We start from the raw sequence: 26610 nt of genomic DNA, 5'->3' as shown, positions 1-26610 counted from the left end.
CAAAGAATCTTTAATTCTTCAATAAGGTAAAATTTTGTTAAATATTATAGTACACCCTGAAATCGTCTCCTGTGTCAGTTGTCTGATCAAGGTTACTTATCATCTCCAAAGCATCCATTTTAACAGGCTCCAATGTCTTAGTTCCCCTGTGCCTGTGGCTTGCTCCTTTCAAGAGAGAACAGTCGAACTTTGGAAATGTCCATGAAAATACATGAAGAATGGAAATCTAGGTCGAAGCCCATGGAAAGAGGCAACAAAGCCAGACTGTTTTCATTCACCTAAGGAATCATCTAAGTCAGAGCTTATGGAATGAAATAAATGGATAATAAAGGAAAGTTGCATCATGATATTTTATACATGTATCAAATATCAAACTCCTTCAAAATATTGTGATTTCCAACTTTACACCCCAAACAGACTAGAGTTGTGACATTACTACAGCCTTCCATGTCACTCCAGCTGCTGGTTACATACTAATTAGTCTAATTAGTGTTTATGTATAATGTTGGTAAACATATTACATTTTGCATAGTGCAGGCCCTCACACACAAAGGGACAAGATGAAAAAAAAAGGGGTAAAAACCTGATGCTCAAAAAGAGACATATCTATGTTGATAAAAGAGATCAAATGAGTAGTACAAACTAATCTAAAAAAGGCCAATAAAGAAGGAAAAGAAAGCAAACAATCTTTTTCCAAATCTATTTGTAGTAAGTGAGTTTTGCAAGGTAGCAGCATTACAAAGTTGGTCGATAAAGAACAAAAATCAATGATATTTTATATCCTAGCAGTGAGCACTGATAATTGAAAATTTTAATATACTATTTATAACAGTTTAAAAAGCAAAATATACATATGGATGAATTTACCAAAATACCAGTACATTAAAAACTACAAACTCAATCATGGTAAATTTAAAGAGGATGGGAATGAATAGAGATGCACTTTGCACATAGACTGGATAGCTCAATATTGTTATGGAGCCAAGTCTCTCCTCCAGTGGATCTATAGGGTCAGTGCAATCAAAGGCAATGTATCAGTAGCCTCCTTGTGGGAGCTGATTCTTAATATTATACAGAAGTCAAAGGGAAGACAAAATAACCTTAAAATGGAAAGCAAAATGCCATACTTTACCTAATTTCAAAACTTTTTATAATGCATCACAAGGAAAATAAAAATAATCACATGAGAATAGGAATACAGATCAATAGAACAGTGAACAATTTTTAAATAGATCAATACAAATAAGGTCAATAATAGTTTGCAATGGACCAAGGCAATTTAATGTAACAAGCATAGTGTTTGAATAAATGGTGCCAGCATGCTTCAGTATCAATATGTCTTAAGTGAACAGGGACTCTTGTGCTTCACAACATGCAAAACATAACTCAAAATGGGTCAAATGTGTAAGAGCTATAGCTATAAGACTATTTTGAAGAAAACATTGAACAAAATCTTGGTATATGTGGGGTAGGCAATATTTTTTTAAATAGGACACAAAAGTCATGAACACTAAAAGGAAAAGATAGAATCTTGATTTCATAAAAATACAATGCATTTGCTCTTCAAAAAAAAACTTTTTTAAAAAAACTTATTGGACTACAGTTGCTTAACAATGTTTTGTTATTTTCTGCTCTCAGTAAAATGAATTTGCCATATGTACACATATGTATACCCCTCTTTTTTAAAATTTCCTTCCCATTTAGGTCACAACAGAGCTTTGAGTAGAGGTCCCTGTGCTATACAGTAGATTCTCATTAGTTATCTATTTCATACACAGTAGTAAATGTCCACTGACAGAGGAATAGATAAAGAAGATGTGGCATGTATATACAATGGAATACTATACAGCCACAAAATGAAACAAAACTGTGCCATTTGCCAGAACATGGATGGGTCTACATAGTCTCTGGGTCTGACATATAGAGTGAAAAAAGTCAGAAAGAAAAAACTAAATATTTTATGTTAATGTCTATATATGGAATCTAGAAAAATGCTAGTGATGAACCAACTTGACAGGCAAGAATAGAGAGGCAGACGTAGAAAATGAATTTCTGGACACAGTTGGAGGAGGAGTTGTTGCTATTCAGTCATTAAGTCTTGTCTGACTCTTTGCAAGCCCATGGACGGCAGCATACCATTCTCCCCTGTCCTTCTCAGAGTTTGCTCAGGAGAAGGAGAGGGTGGGGCAAACTGAGAGAGTACCATTGACATACACACAGTACCTTGTTTGAATTAGATTGCTAATGAGAAACTGCTCCATAGCACAGGAAACTCAGTGTGGTATCTGTGATGACCTGAGGGCTGCAAACATGGGGAGGGTAGGAGGGAGGGTCAGGAGAGAGAGAATATATGTACACTTACAGCTGATTCATGTTGCTATATAGCAAAAACCAACAAAATATTGTAAAGCAATTATTTTCCAATAAAAAGTAAATACAAAATTAAATACATTTTTGAAAAGAAATAAATTCCCAGGAAATAAGAGGAGAGACATGAGTACTAACAGTTATGCAAATTCTAAGCCTAATAGACAAGATCAAAACTCAAGAACATAAACTCAAAATTCACAATTTATGCTAATGAACTGTTAGGAAATAGACAATAATTGTAAAGGAATGCAATTCGACAATCAAACATTTACTGAGTGTTTATTCCATGCTGGGCTCAAATCTAGGGATATATGATCTGAGGTTTTGTGAACACACATGGCTGTTACAAACACGAACAAACATCACTGAGACAAGACTTTTGCCCTGTGCAAGAGTCTCTCCAGGGCCCCCATCATGTCCCTGTTCCTTAGGCTATAAATGAAGGGGTTCAGCAGTGGAGTGACCACTGTGTACATCACAGAGGCAATGGTGCTCTTGTCCCTGGAGGTGCTGGATGAGGGGAAAAAATACAGCCCAATAATTGTTCCATAATACAGAGACACCACAGAGAGGTGGGAGCCACATGTGGACAATGCTTTGCAGATCCCCTTGGTGGAGGGGACCTTCAGGATGGTGGTCCCAATGCGTCCATAAGAGATCAGGATGCATATGAATGGGAGGATGATGATGGCCACTCCTGCTGTGAAAATGGCCAGCTCATTGAGGGATGTGTCTGAGCAGGAGAGCTTCAGCAGGGCACCAAGGTCACAGAAGAAATGGGGGATGCTGTGGTCAGCACAAAAGGACAGCCGGGTCAGGAGGAGGGTGTGACACAGGGCATTGGCACAGGAGAGAATCCAGGATACAGTTACTAGTAAGGTGCACAGCCCCTGTCCCATTATAGTGGTGTAGTGGAGAGGGTGACAGATGGCCACGTACCAATCATAGGCCATCGAGGTGAGCAGGAAGTTGTCCAGATCAGTAAAAAAGAGGAAGAAATACATCTGTGTTATGCACCCTGCATAGGGGATCGATTGATCCTGAGTCTGCATGTTTATCAGCATTTTAGGGATGGTGACAGATGAAAAGGAGACATCAGTGAGGGCCAAGTGGCTGAGGAAGAAGTACATGGGGGTGTGAAGGTGAGGGTCCAGCCTGATGAGCAGGATGATGAGCAGGTTGCCCAGCACCGTGGTCAGGTACACCCCCAGGAACAGGGCAAAGAACACGCCCTGCTGCTTTGGCCGGATGGGGAGTCCCAGGAGGAGGAACTCGGACATGCTGCTCTGATTTTCCCTCTTCATGCTCCTCTCTTGTCTGCTGTGAAAGAAAGGATATTAAAGAAGCACATTTTTACTACAGAGGCAGATAATAATGAGTCCTTTCTGCTGGTGAATGTCAGTGTCTGCCTGCATTGCCCTGTCCCTGCAAAACCCTAAAATGAATGGTATTACCATGTAAAACAGGGAATTTACCAACCAAGAAGAGGTTTGATACAGAATAGAAACTGGCTCAGTGGTATTTTTCCATCATCTAGGAGAGAGGCTGCATCTAAGTCATAATTTGCAGCTGTATCTTTTCAACAAAGAGAAAATGTCACAGCATCTGAGTAGAGGGATAGACAGTAAGTTAAAATCTCCCTAATTTCTATTCTGTTTCTGTACATTTAAGAACAATCCTATGGTTTGACCTTCAGATTGTGACATAATGATTTTTTGAAATCTGACTTCAAAATCCTTTCCTAAGTAAAGCATAGGGAGGAACTTTCAACAAATTCTCAAAGGGAAGTGGATCAAAAATACATTGCCAAAGTTTCCATTACGTATAAAGATTGAAGAGAAAAGAATCATCTCTCTTGACTGAACTCAGAGGTTCTTAGATCTCAGTCTTGCAATATCACTGCTTTACAAAGTAAAAATATTACTGTCAGTCACATATATTTTTTTTACTAGTACTCCTATTTATCATTATCTAATCTTCTCTTGATCCAACAAACTCTCCTGACCACATAAATAGGCACACCCATAATAAAAAGAGAGGTGTCAAAGAGATAAGCCATGATATATCTTCTCCCCTTGTCTTTAGGTACGAGCATAAGAGCTGACCACCTGTGTACACACACACACACACACACACACAAAAACACACCTGCTCTAGGCAAAGGAAACCAGTTCTGCTCTGAACTTTATGCTAACGTGATGTGGCTGCTGAGACTAAGGACTGGTTTCTCAGTTTCTCTGTAGGACACCTGAAGACCAGATGTAGCCACTTCTGCGGTCCTGAACCTCTTACCAGCATCAGAGAGAAAAAATACATGAGCCATGAAGTCTGTCTCAATTCACAGCTTCAGAAATAGAGTGTGAACACTATCGTCTGCCCAACAGGGAGAGGACCCAAGGGACCAGACCCCCAAGTCCTGGTTAGAGACATGCATTAAACATAGATTAATTGCTCAGTTTTCTTCTTATTCTCTCCAAGACAGATGCCCTCAGGCACTCGTTCCTAAACTTTGATGTGCACGTAGAATCCCCTGGGAAGCTTGTTAAAGTTGCAGATCCCAGCTCCACCTCCAATGATGCTCATTCTTGAACTCTGCAGCCAGGGAATTCTGACGCACATGGTCCTAAGGGCAGATTTTGAGGAAATATTGTCCTTAGGAAGAACATCATGGTGATGCCCTGTGGGTATGACCCCCCCAAAAGATGTAAAAGACCTCTTTACCCTTCTCTACTAACTTAATGTTTCCCCTAGTTAAGTCATAACCTAGTATGTGAGCAGGGATTTATTTTCCAAGTGGAAATTCCCTTTTGATTTTCTGCTTTTAAAATTAATTCTTCTTCATGATGGAAACCCAAATACAATAACATAGATAAGAATTGAAAGAAGTACATCAGAGAACTTCACCCTTCCATTATTCATTTATCCTTCTAAAGTGGATTTTATCCAAGAAATTTTATATTTACATAAATGGGATTTATTTTATATGGTATTTTATAGCTTTCTTTTCCTATAAGAATATATTGCAATAATATTTGCATATCTACTTCTATGCATATAAATATAAGAATACATATAACAGCAACATGTCAATCTACTTAAAAGTTAAAAATTTTAGCTGCACTCTTGCCAAATAGTTCTGATGAACCAACTTATTGCAAAAGACACTGATGCTGGGAAAGATTGAGGGGAGAAAGTGAAGGGGGTGACAGAGGATTAGATGGTTAGATGGCATCACCAACTCAATGGACATGAAAAGTGAAAGCAAATGAAAGTCGCTCAGTCGTGTCCAACTCTTTGTGACCCCATGGACTATAGCCCGCCAGGTTCTTCTGTCCATGGAATTCTCCAGGCAAGGGCACTGGAGTGGGTTGCCATTGCCTTCTCCAGGGGGTCTTCCCAACCCAGGTACTGAACCCAAGTGCCCTGCATTGCAGGACAATTTTTTACTATCTGAGCCATCAGGGAAGCCCAGGAATACTGGAGTGGGTATCCTATCTCTTCTCCAGTGGATCTCCCTGACCTAGGAATTGAACTGGTGTCTCCTGCATTGCAGGCAGATTCTTTACCAGCTGAGCTACCAGGGAAGAATTTGAGCAACTGTAGGAGATGGTGAAGGACAGGGAAACCTGGCATGCTGCAGTCCATGGAGTCACAAAGATGAAACTGGAGCCCATTATACAGAGTGAAGTAAGCCAGAAAGATAAAGACCAATACAGTATACTAACACATATATATGGAATTTGAAAAGATGGTAACGATCACCCAATATGCAAACCAGAAAAAGAGACACAGATGTACAGAACAGACTTTGGGACTCTGTGGGAGAAGGCAAGGGTGGGATGTTCTGAGAGAACAGCATCGAAACAAGTATACTATCAAGGGTGAAACAGACCACCAGCCCAGGTTGGATGCATGAGACAAGTGCTCAGGGTTGGTGCACTGGGAAGACCCAGAGGGATGGGAAGGAAAGGGAGGCAGGAGGGGGGATTGGGATGGGGAACACATGTAAATCCATGGCTGATTCATGTCAATGTATGGCAAAAACCACTACAATATTGTAAAGTAATTAGCCTCCAACTAATAAAAATAAATGAAGAAAAAATCTTGAGCTCTTTAATAAAGTTAAACCTTACTAAAGATTATACTATGCCTTGAAATCTTCTCTATGTCAGTTGTCTGATCAAGGTTACTTTCACATGTCCAAAGCATCCAGTTTTACAGGCTCCATTATCATGGTTCCCCCGGGGCCCATGAGGAACTCTGTGCTCCTTTGAAAAGAGAAGAACCTAACTTTGAAAATGTCCAGGAAAAAAACTTGAAGAATGGAAGGTTAAATTGAATTCTGTGAAAAGAGAGGTAATAAAGCCAAATAGTCTTCATTCACCTAAGGGATTGCTTAAGTCAGAGCTTATGAAATGAAATAAATAAACAGTAAAGTAATTTGCCATTGTAATATTCTATTCATGTATCAAATGTCAAACTCTTTCCAATATTTTGATTTGCATCTTTACACCCTAACAGACTAGAGCTGGGGACATTCCACAGACTTAAACGTCACTCCAGAGACTGGTTACATATTGTTTAGTCTTATGTTTATGTATAAAGTTGGTAAAGATATTACACTTTGCGTAGCACCAGCACACACATGAGCTTCCCTGGTGGCTCAGATGGTAAAGTGTCTGCCTGCAGTGCAGGAGACCTGGGTTCGATCCCTGGGTTGGGAAGATCTACTGGAGAAAGAAATGGCAACCCACTCCAGTATTCTTGCCTAGAGAATCCCATGGATGGAGGAGCCTGGTAGGCTACAGTCCATGGGGTCGCAAAGAGTTGGACACAACCAAGTGACTCCACTTTCACTTTCAGCACACACATACAAAATGACACGATAAAAAGACTGAGATAAAAAACAATGCTTATCTTTCTGGCTTACTTCACTCTGTATAATGGGCTCCATTTTCATCCATCTCATTAGAACTGATTCAAATGAATTCTTTTTAATGGCTGGGTAATATTCTATAGTGTATATGCACCACAGCTTCCTTATCCATTCGTCTGCCGATGGGCATCTAGGTTGCTTCCATGTCCTGGCTATTATAAACAGTGCTGCGATGAACATTGGGGTACACGTGTCTCTTTCAGATCTGGTTTCCTCGGTGTGTATGCCCAGGAGTGGGATTGCTGGGTCATATGGCAGTTCTATTTCCAGTTTTTTAAGGAATCTCCACACTGTTCTCCATAGTGGCTGTACTAGTTTACATTCCCACCAACAGTGTAAGAGGGTTCCCTTTTCTCCACACCCTCTCCAGCATTTATTGCTTGTAGACTTTTGGATAGCAGCCATTCTGACTGGCGTGTAATGGTACCTCATTGAGGTTTTGATTTGCATTTCTCTGATAATGACTGATGAGCATCTTTTCATTTGTTTGTTAGCTATCTGAATGTCTTCTTTGGAGAAATGTCTGTTTAGATCTTTGGCCCAATTTTTGATTGGGTCATTTGTTTTTCTGGAATTGAGCTGCAGGAGTTGCTTGTATATTTTTGAGATTAATACACCAATACAGTAAACTAATGCATATATATGGAATTTAGAAAGATGGTAATGATAACCCTATATGCAAGACAGAAAAAGAGACACAGATGTACAGAACAGACTTTTAGACTCTATGGGAGAAGGCAAGGGTGGGATGATCTGAGAGAACAGCATCGAAACATGTATATTATCAAGTGTGAAACAGATCGCCAGTCCAGGTTGGATGCATGAGACAAGTGCTCAGGCCTGGTGCACTGGGATGCCCCAGAGGGATGGGATGGAGAGGGAGGTGGGAGGGGGGTTCAGGATGGGGAACACATGTAAATCCATGGCTGATTCATGTCAATGTATGGCAAAAACCACTACAATATTGTAAAGTAATTAGCCTCCAACTAATAAAAATAAATGGAAAAAGAAAGTAATCCAAAGGGTTAGTAAGAGGAGGAAAAAAAATGTGGAAAATTATGATTATGTGAAAATAAAAGTTGTGTGATGCTAAAAAAAAAACCAATACTAAAAAAGACATACATCTAATAAGAAAACAATACAGATAAAATGAACAAGTAGGAAATAAACTAATCTAAAAGAAGGCAGAAAAAGAGAGAAAAGAAAACAAAAAAGAATCTCCCTCCAAATTGGTTTGCACTAAGTGATTTTGCAAGGCAGCACGATTACAAAGCTGATAAACAAAACCCAAAAATCAATGGTACTTCATATCTTAGCATTGAGAATTAAAAATTTTTAATATACTATTTATAACAGTATAAAAACTGAAAAATATATATGGATGAATATATCAAAATACCTGCAATACCAGCACATTAGAAACCACAAAATATTTATGGTGAATAAAGAGGATGCAAATAGAGATATACCTTGCACACAGACTGGATAACTCAACATTATTATAGAGCTGGTTCTCTCCCCTATTTGACCTACAGAGTCAATGCAATCAAAGCCAAAAACATTAGCAGCCTACTTTTTGAAGATAATTCTTAATTTTACACAGAAGTGAAAGGGAAGCCACAATAATTTAAAATGAGAAAAAAAACTGCCAGACTTACTTTACCTAATTTCAAAACTTTTATAATCCATAGCAAGGAAAATAACAATATTGGCATGAGAATAGGAATATAGATCAATAGAACAGTGAATAATTTTGAAATCAATCAATACACACAAGGTCAATTAATAGTTTATGAATGCACCAAGGCAATTTAGTGTGGCAAGAATATTGTTTCAGAAACCAATGTCAGCATGATTCAGTATCAATATGTCTTAAGTGAACATGGACTCTTGGCTGCACAACATGCAAAACATAACTTGAAACAGAGCAATTGTGTAAAACCTATAAGTATAAAACTATGGTGTAGGCAACATTTCCTTAGATAAGACAGAAGTCATGAACTCTAAAAAAAATAATCTTGACTTCATAATAATAAAATGCATCTGCATTTCAAAAGAAACTCTTCTTTAAAAATTTTTATTGGAGTATAATTGCAATGTTGTATTAGTTTCTGCTCTTGAGGAAAGTGAATCAGTCATATGTATACATTTTTGTTGTTCAGTCGCTCAGTCACGTCCAACTCTTTGCCACCCGATGGATTGTAGCATGCTAGGCTTCCCTGTCCCTTACCATCTCCCAGAGCTTGCTCAAACTCATGTCCACTGAGTCGATGATGCCATCCAACCATCTCGTCCTCTGTTGTCCTGTTCTCCTGCCTTCAATCTTTCCCAGTATCAAGGTCTTTTCCAATGAGTCGACTCTTCATATTAGGTGGCCAAAGTATTGGAGCTTCAGCTTCAGCATCAGTCCTTCCAAGGATTATTCAGGATTGATTTCATTTAGGATTGACTGGTTTAATCTCCTTGCAGTCCAAGGCACTCTCAAGAGTCTTCTCCAACACCACAGTTTAAAAGCATCAATTCTTTGGTGCTCAGCCTTCTTTATGGTCCAACTCTCACATCTATGTATGACTCCTGGAAAACCATAGCTTTGGACAGACCTTTGTTGGCAAAGTGACATCTCTGCTTTTTAATATGCTGTCTAGGCTCATCATAGCTTTTCTTCCAAGGAGTAAGGTTCTTTTAATTTCATGGCTGCAATCACCACCTGCAGTGATTTTTGAGCCCAAGAAAATAAAGTCTGTCATGGTTTCCATTGTTTCCCCATCTGTTTGCCATGTAGTGATGGGACCAAATGCCATGATCTTAGTTTTTTGCATGTTGAGTTTTAAGTCAGCTTTTTCACTTTCCTTTTTCACCTTCATCAAGAGGCTCTTTAGTTCCTCTTGGTTTTCTGCCATTAGGGTGGTGTCATCTGCATATCTGATATTATTGATCTTCCTCTTGGCAATGTTGATTCCAGCTTGTGCTTCATCTAGCCAGGCATTTCGCATGATGCACTCTGCATAGAAGTTAAATAAGCAGGGTGACAATAAACAACCTTGACATACTCCTTTCCCAATTTGGAGCCTGTCCATTGCTCTACGTCCAGTTCTAACTGTTGCCTCTTGACCTGCATTCAGGTTTCTCAGGAGCAGGATAGGTGGTCTGGTATTCCCATCTCTTGAAGAATTATCCATCCACACAGTCAGAGGCCTTAGTGTAGTCAATGAGGCAGGAAAGAAAGTGAAGTCGCTCAGTCATGTATGACTCTATGCGACCTTGTGGACTGTAGCCTACCAGGCTCCTCTATCCATGGGATTCTCCAAGAAAGAATACTGGAGTGGGTTGCCATTTCCTTTTCCAGGGGATCTTCCTGACCTAGAAATTAAGCCAGGGTCTCCTACATTGCAGGCAGATGCTTTACTCTCTGAGCCACCAGGGAATGAAACAGAAGTAGATATTTTTCTGGAATTCTCTTGCTTTTTCTATGATTGAACGGATGTTGGCCATGTGATCTCTGGTTCCTCTGCCATTTCTAAATCCAGCTTGAATATTTAAAAGTTCTTGGTTCACGTACTGTTGAACCAGTCTAACTTGGAGAATTTTGAGAATTACTTTGCTAGCATGTGAAATGAGTGCAACTGTGCAGTTGTTTGAAAACTCTTTGACATTGCCCTTCTTTGGAACTGGAATGAAAACTGATCTTTTCCATTCCTATGGCCACTGCTGAGTTTTCCAAATTTGCTGGCATGTGGAGCTCAGCACTTTAACAGCATCATCTTTTAGGATCTGAAATAACTCAGCTGGAATTCCATCACCTCCACTAGCTTTGTTTGTAGTGATGCTTCCTAAGGCCCACTTGACTTTGTACTCCAAGATATCTGGCTCTAGATGAGTGATCACACCATCGTGGTTATCTGGCTTATTCTGATTTTTTTGTATAGTTCTTCTGTGTATTCTTGCCATCTCTTCTTAATATCTTCTTCTTCAGTTAGGTCCATACCATTTTTGTCCTTTATTTTGCCCATCTTTGCATGACATGTTCCATTGGTATTTCTCCATTTCTCCATTGAAGAGACCTCTAGTCTTTCCCATTCTATTGTTTTCCTCTATTTCTTTGCATTGTTTACTTAGGAAGGCTTTCTTATCTCTCCTTGCTATTCTATTTAATATACAGTAGTATTTAACACAATACTACTATGTATTAAAATACAAAAATTTAATATAATACTACTATATTTAAAAGATAACAGGTTAGCACAGGGAACTCTTCTCAATGTTCTGTGGTGGGTTTCCTTTCCATTTAGATCACCACAGAGCAGTAAGAAGAGTTCCCTCTGCTATACAGTAAGTTCTTGTTAGTTATCTTTATAGTACATCGTACTAAAAGTCTGGTTGCTTTTTTATTTTTTATCTCTGGTTCCTCTGCTTTTTCTAAACCCAGCTTGGATATCTGGAATTTCTTGGTTCACATAATGCTGAAGCCTAGCAAGCAGGATTTTGACAATAATCTTACTAGATGAGAGCAAATGTCTGGTGGTTTGAAAGGAAAGGAGTAAGACAGGGTTGCTTATTGTCACCCTGTTTATTTAACTTATGGGCTGAGCACATCATGAGAAATGCTGGGCTCGATGAGTTACATGCTAGAATCAAGATTGGCAGAAGAAACATCAACAGTTTCAGACAGGTGGATGATACCTCTCTAATAGCAGAAAGTGAAAATGAAAAAAAAAAACCTCTTGATGAAGGTGATGGAGGAGAGTGAAAAAGCCAGATGAAATCTAAATATTAAAAAAAACTAAGATCATGACATCCAGCCCCATCACTTCATGGCAAATAGAAGGGGGAAATGTGGAAGCAGTGACAGATTTCCCTCTTCTTGGGATCTAAAATCACTGCTGATGGTGACTGCAGCCGTGAAATTAGATGATTGCTTCTTGGCAGGAAAGCTATGACAAACCTAGCGTGTTAAAAAGCAAAGACATCACTTTGCCAACAAAGGTCTGTATAGTCAAGGCTATGGTTTTTCCAGTAGTCACATACGGTTGTGAGAGCTGGATGGTAAAGAAGACAGAGCGCCGACCAATTGATGTTTTCCAACTGTGGTGCTGGAGAAGACTTCTGAGAGTCCCTTGGACAGCATGGAGATCAAACCAGTCAATCTTAAATGAAATCAACCCTGAATACTCATCAGAAGGATTGATGCTGAAGCTCCAATACTTTGGTCACCTGATGTGAACAGCCAGCTCACTGGAAAAGATCCTGATGCTGGTAAAGACTGAAGGCAGAAGGAGAAGAGTGCGACAGGGGTAAGATGTTTCAATAGCATCACTGATGCAATGGACGTGAACTCCGGCAAACACCAGGAGATGGTGAAGGACAGGGAGGCCTGACATGCTGCAGTCCATGGGGTCACAAAGAGTCAGACGTGACCGGGCCACTGAACGACAACGACAGTAAATGTATATGATAGAGGAATGGATAAATATGTGGCACATAACTGTTAGTGGGAATGTGAATCGGTACAGCCACTATGGAAGACGGTATGGAGATCCTTAAAAAACTAGGAATAAAACCACCACATGACCCAGCAATCCCACTCCTAGGCATATACCCGGAGGAAACCAAAGTTGAAAAAGACATGTGTACCCCGAGTGTTCATTACAGCACTATTAACAATAGCTAGAACATAGAAGCACCCTAGATGTCCATCAACAGATGAATGGACAAAGAAGATGTGGTACATGTACACAATGGAATATTACTCAGTCATAAAAAGAAACACATTTGAGTCAGTTCTAATGAGGTGAATGAACCTAGAGCCTATTATACAGAGTGAAATAAGTCAGAAAGAGAAAGATAAATATCACATGCTAATGCATATATATGGAATCTAGAAAGATGGTACTGAAGAATTTATTTGCAGGGCAGCAGTGGAGAAACAGACATAGAGAACAGATTTATGGACAGAGAGGGGAGGAGAAGGTGAGAGGTATGAAGATGTGGCACATATATACAATGGAATATTACACATCCAAAAAATGGATCAAACTGTGCCATTTTCCGAGACGTAGACTGACCTACAGATTGTCATATACAACGAAGTGAGTCAGAAGAGAAAAAAAAAATCATATATTAATGCATATATATGGAATCTGGAAACAGTACTGATGAACCTATTTCTAGGTCAGGAATAGAGATGCTAACAGATGCAGAGAACAGACATATGGACACACCAGGGAAGGAGAGGGTGGCACAAATTGGGAGACTAGGATTGACGCATATACACTACCACGTGTAATGTAGACAGGTGGTGGGAAGCAGCTACATAACACAGGGGACTCAGCTCAGTGCTCCGTGATGACCCAGATGGGTGGAAAGGCTGGGTGGTGGCAGGCAGACTCAAGAGGGAGGGGATACGTGTATACTTACAGCTGATTCGTGTGGCTGTACATCAGAAACCAACACAACATTCTAAAGCAATTATCTTCCAATTAAAAATAAATAAAAAACAAAATTAAATAAAATATTTTTAAGGGGACTAATAAATTCCCAGGCAATGAGAGGAGAGACATAAGTACTGCCAGCTATGCAATTTCTCATTCTGATACACAAAATTTATAATCAAGAATATCAACTCAAAATTAACAATTTATGCTAATGAATTGTAAGGGAATAGACAATAACTGTCATAGGATGCAATCTAAGTTATCAAATATTAACTGAGGATTTATTCCATGCTAGGATCTGGAGTTCTGTTAACACATGTGTCTGTTATAAGGCGAGCAAACATCGCTGAGACAAGACTTTTGCCCTGTGCAAGAGTCTCTCCAGGGCCCCCATCATGTCCCTGTTCCTTAGGCTATAAATGAAGGGGTTCAGCAGTGGAGTGACCACTGTGTACATCACAGAGGCAATGGTGCTCTTGTCCCTGGAAGTGCTGGATGAGGGGAAAATATACAGCCCAATAATTGTTCCATAATACAGAGACACCACAGAGAGGTGGGAGCCACATGTGGACAATGCTTTGCAGATCCCCTTGGTGGAGGGGACCTTCAGGATGGTGGCCCCGATGCGTCCATAAGAGATCAGGATGCATACTAGTGGGAGGATGATGACAGCCACTCCTGCTGTGAAAATGGCCAGCTCATTGAGGGATGTGTCTGAGCAGGAGAGCTTCAGCAGGGCACCAAGGTCACAGAAGAAATGGGGGATGCTGTGGTCAGCACAAAAGGACAGCCGGGTCAGGAGGAGGGTGTGACACCTGCATTGGCACAGGAGAGAATCCAGGACACAGTTACTAGTAAGGTGCACAGCCCCTGTCCCATGATGGTGCTGTAGTGGAGAGGGTGACAGATGGCCACATACTGATCATAGGCCATTGAAGTGAGCAGGAAATTGTCCAGATTGGTAAAAAATATGAAAAAATACATCTGTGTTACACACCCTGCATAGGGAATGGATTGATCCTGAGTGTGCATGTTTATCGGCATCTTAGGGACGGTGACAGATGAAAAGGAGACGTCAGTGAGGGCCAAGTGGCTGAGGAAGAAGTACATGGGGGTGTGGAGGTGAGGGTCCAGTCTGATGAGCAGGATGATGAGCAGGTTACCCAGCACCGTGGTCAGGTACATGCCCAGGAACAGGGTGAAGAACACACCCTGCTGCTTTGGCCGGATGGGGAGTCCCAGGAGGAGGAACTCGGACACGCTGCTCTGATTCTCCCTCCTCATGCTCCTCTCCTGTGTGCTGGGGATGAAAGAATAGTGAAAGAAGCAGAAACTAACAATCAGGCAGATCGAAATGAGTCCCTAGCATAGTAGAGGGATGATAAGTTAAAATCTACCTCATTTCTATTTTGTTTCTGTACCTTTAAAAACAGTCATAAAGTGTGACCTTCAGGCTGTGACGTATTGAACTTTTGAAATCTGGCTTCAAAATCCTTTAGTAAGTATAGTGAGGAAGTTTCAACAACAAATTCTCAAAGGAAAGTGGATCAAAAATAAATGGTCAAAGTTTCCATTATGTATAAAGATTGAAGGAAAAAGAAGCTAATCTGTTGATTGAACTCAGAGTGCCTTAGAGCTCAGTATTGCAACATCACTGCTTTACAAAGCAAACTTATTACTGGCAGTTATATATTTTTTACTAGTACTCATATTTTTCAATCTCCAGTCTCCTCCTGATCCAACATGTTTCCATGACCCCTTGAACATCCATAGTAAATAGTGCTGTTGTAAATAGGTTTCAAAGAGATAAACCATGGCATGTCTTCTCCTCCACCACCATCTTTAGAAACTAATAATAAGAAATTACATAAGCCAAGAGCACAAAGAGGTGATGACCACCTGTGCGCACGCACACACACACACACACATACATGCACACACACACACTTGCTTTTGGTTGAAAGAGACTAAGTTCTACTCTAAACTTTATGCTCAAGTGATCTAACTGCAGGGAATAAGGACTGGTTTCTCAGCTTCTCTGGGCCTTCCCTGGTGGCTCAGATGGTAAAGAACCTGCCTGCAATGCAAAGGGGGAGACCCGGATTTGATTCCTGGGTTGGGAAGATCCCCTGGAGAAGGGAATGGCAACCCACTCCAGTATTCTTGCCTGGAGAATTCCATGGACAGAGAAGCCTGGCGGCTACAGCCAGTGGGGTCACAGAGAATCAGAAAAAATGGCTTCAGCTTCTCGGTAGGATACTCCGAGACCAGATTTAGCCACCACTTCTGTGGTCCCGAACCTTTCACCAGCATCAGGGCAAAATAAGCAGACTCCTCAATTCACAGTTTCAGAAATGGAAATATGAAGACTATGCTCTGCCCACCAAGGAGGGGACCCCAGGGACCAGGCACCAAGTTCTTGGCTAGAGACATGAATTAAACATCTATTAATTACTCAGTTTTCTTTATACTCCCTTCAGGAAAGATGCTCCCAGGTAGTGGTCCCTAAACTTCAACACTCCCCAGAATCCCTTGGGAGCTTGTTAAAGATGCAGATCCCAGCTCCACCTCCAGTGATGCTCATTCATGAGCTCTAGGGCCAGGGAATTCTGAGGCACATGGTCCTAAGGGTTGACACTGAGGAAATACTGTCCTGAGGAAGAACATCGAGCCCAAAGGAGATATGGAAAGATCTCCTTACTGCCCCTTTCCTATGGCTTAATATTTCCTCTAGTTAGGTCATAGCTTGGATATACAGATGGAATTTTTTCTCCCAAGTGGGAATTCCTTTTTGATTTGATGCTTTTAAAATTAATTCTGCTTTATGATGGGAATCCAAATATAATAACATAGACATGAAAACAAAGGAGAAAGTCAAAGTACTTCACCATCCATTATTTATTTATCCTTCTAAGATGGTTTTTTAATTAAATTATTTTAATTAGAGGATAATTACTCTACAATATTGTGATGGTTTTTGCCTTACATCAACACGAATCAGCCATGGGTATACATATTTCCATTAATGAAGTTTACTTTATATGGTAATTTATAGTTTTCTTTTCCTATTGTAATTTATTATAATAATTGTATATATACTTCTATGCATTTCAATACATAACAAAATGTATCTGTTCTTCAAAACAAACTCTTTTGAAAAAAATTTTATTGGACTATAGTTTCTTTACAACCCTGTGTTATTTTCTGCTATACAGGAAAGTGAATCAGCCATATGCATACATATACCCCTCTGTCTTTGGATTTCCTTCCCATTTAGGTCACCACAGAGAATTGAACTGAGTTCCTTGTGCTCTACAGTTATGTTCTCATTAGTTATCTATTTTATGCATAGTAGTAAATGTCCATCAAGAGAAGGGTAGATAAAGATGTGGAACGTATATACAATGGAATATTACACAACCATAAAATGGAACAAAACTGTTCCATATGAGGAGACATGGATGGACCTACAGACTCACACAGAATGAACTAAGTCAGAAAGAGAAAAACAAACATCGTATATTAGCACAAAAGAAGGGAAGGATTGATGCTGAAGCTGAAACTCCAATACTTAGGCCACCTGATGCAAAGAACTGACTCATTTGAAAAGACCCTGATGTTGGGAAAGATCAAAGGCGGGAGGAGAAGGGGACGACAGAGGATGAAATGGTTGGATGGCATCACCAACTCAATGGACATGAGTTTGAGTAAGCTGTGGGAGTTGGTAATGGACAGGGAAGCCTGACATGTTGCAGTCCATGGGGTCACTAAGAGTCGGACATGACTGAGTGACTGAAATGAACTGAACTGAACACAAAAGAAACTCAAAATAGAAAGACAGGCTTCAGAAAATATTCTCAAAATGTATTTCTGATAAAGACTTGAATCCAGAACATATACAAAAGACAAGCAACCCAATAATTTTTTTAATAATGTGAAAAATTTGAACAGATATCTCACCAAAGGAAGATATATAGCAAATTAGCATATATAAAGACACTCAACATCATTAGTCATTAGAATAATGGAAATGAAAATCACAATGATATAGCACAACAAACCCATTAGAATGGCCAAAATTCAGATAAATGGCAATTCCTAGTGGTAGTGAAGATGTGAGAACTCTCAAACATTACAGGCAGTATTGCATAATAAAGAACTGTTTAGGAAATAGTTGGTCAGTTTCTCCTGAAGTTAAATACACCCTTGGCTCTGCAATTCCACTCTTAGGGATCTATGCAAAAGAAATATAAATTTCTCACACAAAGATCTGAATGTACAGCTATGTGCTCCTGTGCTCTGCTTAGTCAGGCAGTTGTGTCTGACTCTCTGCGGCCCCATGGACTGTAGTCCACCAGGCTCTTCTGTCCATGGGGATTCTCTAGGCAAGAATATTGGAGGGTGTTGCCGTGCACTCCTCCAGGGGAACGTCACAACCCAGGGATTGAATCTAGGTCTCCTGCATTGCTGGCAGTTTTTTTACTGTCTAACCCACTGGAGAGCCCATGAATACTGGAGTGGGTAGCCTATCCCTTCTCCAGGAATTGAACCAGGGTTTCCTGCATTGCAGGCAGATTCTTTACCAGCTGAGCTACCAGGGAAGCCCACACATCTATATACATATTCATATATTAATACATGTGAGAAAGGTGATCCTGAAATGCCACGAAGAAAAGATGGATTTTCAACAAAGGGTGCTAAGGTAGTTGAATATCCATAGAGAAGAAAAAGAATTATAATTAATACCATAGGCAAAAATTACTTCCAGAAGATTATAGATCTAAAAGTGGAAGGTAAAAAATAAAAGCTTCTTAGAAATAACATACAAGGATATTTTTATATATTTGGTCATATTTTTAAAAACACAAAAAGTACAAATCATAAAGGAACAAATCAACAAACTTGACTACCTTAAATTTATGATCTGTTGTTCATCAAAATATATCATTTAGATAATTAAAAGGCAACTCACAGAGTAGGAGAAGATTCTATCTGTCTATCTATCCACCTGTCCATATAGCTGGCTACCTACCTATCTTCAACAAAGAAATCAGATCCAGACTATAAAAAAATCTTTATATCAATGAAAAAAAGGAGGAGAAAATGCAATAGAAAAATAAGTAAAATATTTGAATGACTATTTCACTTAAGAAGATATCCAAATAAATAACATACATAACAAAAGGTGTTCAAATTCAATTTTTAATGTTAAATAAATACAAATTAAAACCACCATGAGACACTATCACACACCCATCAGCATGACTAAAATTTAGAAGACTAACAATCTGAATCTTGCTGGGGTTATGGAGCAACTAAAACCATCTTTTGCCACAAATGGGAGTACATACTCTGGACCCTCTGGACTACCATTGAAAGTGAAAGTGAAGTCGCTCAATCGTGTCGGACTCTTTGCCATTTCCTTCTCCAGGAGATCTTCTCAACCCAGGGGTTGAACCTGGGTCTCCAGCATTGTAGGCAGACGCTTTACCATCTGAGCCACCAGGGAAGTCCTGGACTACCATTGGGTGGTATCTTTTCACGTATTCCCTGTGACCTAGCATTTCCATACCTAGGTATGTGCCCCCAAAGAATTACATATATATGCATATCAACAGATAGTTATAAGAATGTCACAGCAGCCCTATTCATAATAGTCACAAACTGGAAAAAAAAAATTCTAAATGCCCATCTACATTGTGTGTGTGTGTGTGTGTGTGTGTGTGTGTGTATTAGTCACTCAGTTATGTCTGACTCTTTTCGACCCCAGGGACTGTAGCCCACCAGGCTCTTCTGTACATGAAATTCTCCAGGCCAGAATACTGGAGTGGGTAGCCATTCCCTTCTCCAGGGATTATTCCCAATCCAGGGATCAAAACCAGGTCTCTTGCATTACAGACAGATTCTTTTCCATCTGAGCACCAGGGAAGCCACCATCAACATTACAATGAATTAAAAATTGTAGTATATTTGTATATTTTTGAGATTAATCCTTTGTCTGTTTCTTCATTTGCTATTATTTTCTCCCAATCTGAGGGCTGTCTTTTCACCTTATTTATAGTTTCCTTTGTAGTGCAAAAGCTTTTAAGTTTCATTAGGTCCCATTTGTTTAGTTTTGCTTTTATTTCCAATATTCTGGGAGGTGGGTCATAGAGGATCATGCTGTGATTTATGTCGGAGAATGTTTTGCCTATGTTCTCCTCTAGGAGTTTTATAGTTTCTGGTCTTACATTTAGATCTTTAATCCATTCTGAGTTTATTTTTGTGTATGGTGTTAGAAAGTGTTCTAGTTTCATTCTTTTACAAGTGGTTGACCAGTTTTCCCAGCACCACTTGTTAAAGAGGTTGTCTTTTTTCCATTGTATATCCTTGCCTCCTTTGTCAAAGATAAGGTGTCCATAGGTTCGTGGATTTATCTCTGGGCTTTCTATTCTGTTCCATTGATCTATATTTCTGTCTTTGTGCCAGTACCATACTGTCTTGATGACTGTGGCTTTGTAGTAGAGTCTGAAGTCAGGCAGGTTGATTCCTCCAGTTCCATTCTTCTTTCTCAAGATTACTTTGGCTATTCAAGGTTTTTTGTATTTCCATACAAATTGTGAAATTCTTTGGTCTAGTTCTGTGAAAAATATCGTTGGTAGCTTGATAGGGATTGCATTGAATCTATAGATTGCTTTGGGTAGAATAGCCATTTTGACAATATTGATTCTTCCAATCCATGAACACGGTATGTTTCTCCATCTGTTTGTGTCCTCTTTGATTTCTTTCATCAGTGTTTTATAGTTTTCTATGTATAGGTCTTTTGTTTCTTTAGGTAGATATACTCCTAAGTATTGTATTCTTTTTGTTGCAATGGTGAATGGTATTGTTTCCTTAATTTCTCTTTCTGTTTTTTCATTGTTAGTATATAGGAATGCAAAGGATTTCTGTGTGTTAATTTTATATCCTGCAACTTTACTATATTCATTGATTAGCTCTAGGAAATAGAACTGCCATATGACCCAGCAATCCCACTTCTGGGCATACACACTGAGGAAACCAGATCTGAAAGAGACACGTGCACCCCAATGTTTATCGCAGCACTGTTTATAATAGCCAGGACATGGAAGCAACCTAGATGCCCATCAGCAGATGAATGGATAAGGAAGCTGTGGTACATATACGCCATGGAATATTACTCAGCCATTAAAAAGAATTCATTTGAATCAGTCCTAATGAGATGGATGAAACTGGAGCCCATTATACAGAGTGAAGTAAGCCAGAAAGATAAAGAACATTACAGCATACTAACATATATATATGGAATTTAGAAAGATGGTAACGATAACCCTATCTGCAAAACAGAAAAAGAGACACAGAAATACAGAACAGACTTTTGAACACTGTGGGAGAAGGTGAGGGTGGGATGTTTCAAAAGAACAGCATGTATATTATCTATGGTGAAACAGATCACCAGCCCAGGTGGGATGCATGAGACAAGTGCTCCGGCCTGGTGCACTGGGAAGACCCAGAGGAATCGGGTGGAGAGGGAGGTGGGAGGGGGGATCGGGATGGGGAATACGTGCAAATCTATGGCTGATTCATATCAATGTATGACAAAACCCACTGGAATGTTGTGAAGTAATTAGCCTCCAACTAATAAAAATAAATAAATAAATAAAATAAAAATTGTAGTATATTTGTATAATGGAATTCTAAACAGAATGAGAATAAATAAAATACACACTAAACAGTGATGAATCTCACAAATAAAATAAATTTGGTGAACAAAATAAATCAGACAAAACTGATAAATTGGTCTACATTAAACTAAAGAATTTCTGTTCCTTAAAAGACACCCTAGTTGCACTTGATGAGGAAATAACACACAGAAGGGTTGAAATGTTTGTCAAGATACTTGGGCTAAGACCATGTCAAGTCCAAATGAAGAACTAGATTATGCCCAGACAGTTCACCCAAGTTCTTCCTCTGAGTCACAGATATAAGAGAACAGGGCAACAAGAGCAAGCCCAGAACATTGCCTCCCCAGGTGACGGACAAGAGGAACACTCTCTAAGACCATGCACGTAGAACAGGAATCCCAACTGGAAAGAGCAGGGCTCCTCCTCTCTTTAGGGATCCAGAGACAATTAGTCTCTATTCCCACTAATGAGGTCACTGGGGTCTCCAAACCTGGAAAATATTCCCAGCATGAGTCCCTCCAGGCCCTCTCAGTTCCATTTATTGTGACTCTAGAAATCTACTCCATAGTTGCTGACAGCACCGGATTTCATTTCCATTACACAAGGAGAAGAGGCTGAGTCTCCTAATGGGGCTGTGATGTGAATTTGCCACTGTCCAAGGAGAAAGTGTTAGGGTACAGAACCCCATGCTGAGTAACAGCTGAGGTTGGCTTGAGATCAGCCAGGTAAGTGCTGAATCAGATACCCTGCAGTTCAAGTCTGGGTTTTACTGCTCACCTGCCACCTCATCTGGGACAAATTGCTTCACCTCTTTACATCCCAGTTTCCTCATCTGAAAAATAGTGAGTTCATCTAATCAGAGTGAAAATACCATGGTGAGAGAAGTAAAGCACTTTTAGTTCAAAGTCTGGCAGGATGAATCAATACTTGTTATTCTTGCTATTGCTGTTAATGTGATCATTGAGATATTTTGTAATTTATCCCTGGCTCACGGATGAGAGAAAAAATTGATTGCCAGGTCTGTTTTACCCTAGAGACTGCACTCTTGAGCACTAAGTCATTCTGCCTCCTGTTGAGGGTTGGGGTGGGGCGGGAAAGACTCAGAAGAGTGAAAATAAACTGGAACATCAGAAAGCAGCTGCTCTGGGAAAATGTGCTTTTGTCATGTCAAGGAGGTGAATTTTGGACCCCACTCAAGGTAGGATGTGCTGGTTGTCAGGTGACCTCCCATGGAGGGGAGGGGCTGGAGGTTGAGTGAATAGCCAGTGGCCAATGATTTAAATCAACAATTCCAATGTAATGATGTGCTCAGTTCCTAAGTCTTGTCTGACTCTTTGTGACCCCATGGACTGCAGCACACCAGGCTTCCCTGTCCTTCACTCTCTCCTGGAGTTTGCTCAAACTTGTATCCATTGGTCAGTGTCCTATGTGATGAATCCTATATAATGGGCTTCCCAGGTGGTGCATGGTAAATAATCTGCCTGCCAATGCAGGAGATGAAAGAGACAGGTGTTTGATCCCTGGATTGGAAAAATCCCCTGGAGTAGGAAATGGCAACCTGCTCCAGTACTCTTGCCTAGAAAATTCCAGATGGATGGACATATTTCTTGAGAGTATAATTACTTTACAATGTTGTGTGATGTCAACTACAAATTGGCGCTTGCCAAGAACATTGTCCAGTAACTCAACAACAACAAGGGCATTCGCTATCTGCGGTGGCACTAGTGGTAAAGAATCTGCCTGCTAATGCAGGAACCGCAGGAGAAGCGGGTTTGATCCCTGGGTCAGGAAGATCCCCTAGAGGAGGGTATGGCAACCCACTCCAGTATTATTGTTTGGAGAATCCCATGGACAGAGGAGCCTGGCAGGCTACATAAAAAGAGTTGAAAAAAGTCAGACAAGACTGAGAGACTTACACACCCATGAACACATGGGGACTTATATTTTCAGAGCCCAAAACTAATGGTTCAAGTCTCTGTATCACTAACTCTGAGTTTAAATGACAATTCTCCTGACTCAGTTTGACTCATCCAATTACATGGTTCAACCACCTGTGGCCAAAGAGGTTGTATTACATGCATCTCATCGCCTGCTCACTACCCTCCAGTCACACTGCTTTTCTTCTACCGACCAGTCCCTTTCCCTCCTCCAGACCATCACATGTGCTGGGAAGTTTTCATCCCCTCCTCTTCTTTCTTCTACTCCTGATTTTCTCAAAGAAGTTTTCCCTGAACTCCTTTCTAAATTAGGTCCTCTAATTATATGTTCTCAGTGTCACCCCTGTATCTCTCCTTTTCATACCCAGCAGAGTTTTGACTATGTTTTTTCTTGTTCATTTGCTTCTTGTCAGTCTCTCCAATCAGACTGTACGTGCAGAGACTGTGCCTGCTTCAAATGACTTTAAATATCTCACGCCCAGAGGCATTCCTGGTGTAATGCAGGCAATCAATAAATATTTGAATAGATGAAAAATTACAAACATGGCTCCCCAGACCCAATGTAGAGGTATTCTAAAGGTTGGATTTATTTCACATGATTACAAAGTAGTTAACAAATATCTCTAGTGTGTGTTCAGTCACCCAGTCATGTCAAACTCTTTGTGACCCCATGGACTGCAGCACACCAGACCTTCCTGTCCCTCACCATCTCCTGAAATTTGCCCAAGTTCATGTCCATTGCATCTGTGATGCCATCCAGCCATCTCATCCTCTGATGCCCTCTCCTCCTTCTGCCCTCAATCTTTACCAGCATCAGGGACTTCATTCCTCTCTAGTACCCATGAGAAAATAAAGGCCTGCCTTAGGAGTTAGAATTGCATGATGGACCAATTTCCAGATTTGGTTGAAGAGAGATCTTAGTTTGAATACTGACTTATTCCCTTATAGCTGTGTGATCTTAATCTGGTCCCTTAGCCTCTCTGAGCTTTTCTGATCTGGAAATGCAGGGTAAAGATGCATGGCATAAAGGTTGTATGGATTAAATGATAGAAGTCATTGTCACATAGGAAACACATCAGAAATGATTTATATATCTATCCACAGTCCTGAAAATGGTCCCTGAAGCCTTTGCCTTTTTAATTCTCCCTCTTCTGGGAATAATTCAGAGTCATCTGTATCACTGGCACTCTGCTTTTCTTTTCTTTTTTTTTTCACTTTAAAAGATTTAATTTACATGTGTCAGTATGCTGTAATGTTCTTTATCTTTCTGGCTTACTTCACTCTGTATAAGGGGCTCCAGCTTCATCCATCTCATTAGGACTGGTTCAAATGAATTCTTTTTAATGGCTGAGTAATATTCCATGGTGTATATGTACCACAGCTTCCTTATCCATTCATCTGCTGATGGGCATCTAGGTTGCTTCCATGTCCTGGCTATTATAAACAGTGCTGCGATGAACATTGGGGTGCACGTGTCTCTTTCAGATCTGGTTTCCTCAGTGTGTATGCCCAGAAGTGGGATTGCTGGGTCATATGGCATACTGACACATGTATATGGAATTTAGAAAGGTGATAACGATAACCCTATATGCAGAACAGAAAAAGAGACACAGAAATACAGAACAGACTTTTGAACTTTGTGGGAGAATGTGAGGGTGGGATATTTCAAAAGAACAGCATGTATACTATCTATGGTGAAACAGACCACCAGCCCAGGTGGGATGCACGAGACAAGTGCTCCGGCCTGGTGCACTGGGAAGACCCAGAGGAATCGGGTGGAGAGGGAGGTGGGAGGGGGGATCGGGATTGGGAATACATGTAAATCCATGGCTGATTCATATCAATGTATGACAAAACCCACTGGAAAAAAAATAATAATAATAAAAAAATTAAAAGTTATTACAAAAAAAATAAAATAAAATAAAAGATTTAATTTAAAAAAAAGTTTGAAAACAAGTCAGTGATCACCTTAAAAACCTAGAAAGTACTAGAAGTAATACAACTAAAAAGCTTCAGAGAATACAATCAGTAAAGAAAAATGCTGAGACTAAATAAATACAGAGTAAAAGAGTAAATATTGCTGGCTAAACTGTAACAATAATAATTTTCTCTAGAAGGGCAAAGAAAACTAACAAGCAATTTCCATTAATGTTTCCAGGGCATTACAGGGATTTTTGCCATTTGAGAAATATTCTAGAAAGAGACCATTTCTTGGATATTTTAAGCTATATAATTTTTAAACAGATTCCACTGATAAAAAGAAATCACCTTAATCCTTTGTTGTTTACTTCAGAGAATTTTACTACTTGTACCTCTAAGAGTGCAGCCAGAGGACTGAAAAGCCTTAATCTACTCCATATCTCTGTCTACCACTTCTGGTTTCTTGGGCAAGTCACTAAACTCTCTAAATCATCACCCAAATCCAGCTACTTCATCCGGTCTCTATACCTGGCTGGGTCCTATATGAATTTTCTCTTTTGAAAAAATACTTACCTATTTATCTATCTATCTATCTACCTATCTGTTGATTGCTGCTTCTGATCTTCGCTGCATCATGCAGGATCTTTCATTGATTGCAGCGTGTAGGGCTCAGCTGTCCTGAGGCATGTGCAGTTTAATTCACTGTCCCCTGCATTGCAAGGTGCATTCTTAACCACTGGACCACCAGGGAAGTCCCTGAATTTTCTAACTGGTCTCCTTGTACTAAATAGTCGTTCTTGCCCCTACAGTCCTTCTCCCCACAGTAGCAGAATGATCGTTCCACACCATCAGTCAGATCCCATGACTGATCCCGTCTGCTGTTTAAAGACCCACCCATGCCAGCAGGTCTCCAGCGTCACCGGAAATCTTCACTCCGCGGTGTACGTGCTCTGCCTACCCTTATACACCCCTCCCACCCCTCTCCCTTCTCCTACCCCTCTCCGCCTCCCCTACCCCTCTCCACCTACCATATTTGAGCCCCACTTGCCTTCCTTCTGCTCTTCCAAATATATGTGCTCATGCCCTGTTTACACTTCCTGCAAACACTCTTTCCCACAATTCTTTACTTGGTTGGCTCCTTTTTAATCATTCATGGTGAGTTCTTTGCTGACCACAAAATTTAAAGCAATCTTCTAGTGATAGCTATATTTTGCCTTCATTTTAATTCTTCTTTGTTTTTTATATAAGTATTTGTATATTACAGGACTCCTCTGACTAGCATGTTAGCCACAGAAAGACAGGAACCATTGTTTCTCTGGTAGTTAGTCATAGTC

General features: G+C 40.1%; 1 pseudogene; it reads right to left on the bottom strand.

Moving 5' to 3' along the window:
* Window positions 1-2732: 2732 nt before the first annotated feature.
* Window positions 2733-15021, bottom strand: LOC133065430 (olfactory receptor 1J4-like; annotated as a pseudogene).
* Window positions 15022-26610: the final 11589 nt, after the last annotated feature.

Source organism: Dama dama, chromosome 11 (assembly GCF_033118175.1).
Source record: "Dama dama isolate Ldn47 chromosome 11, ASM3311817v1, whole genome shotgun sequence".
Lineage (NCBI taxonomy): Eukaryota > Metazoa > Chordata > Mammalia > Artiodactyla > Cervidae > Dama > Dama dama.
Note: the sequence above shows the minus strand (reverse complement) of the source record. Positions and strands in the feature narration are given on the sequence as shown.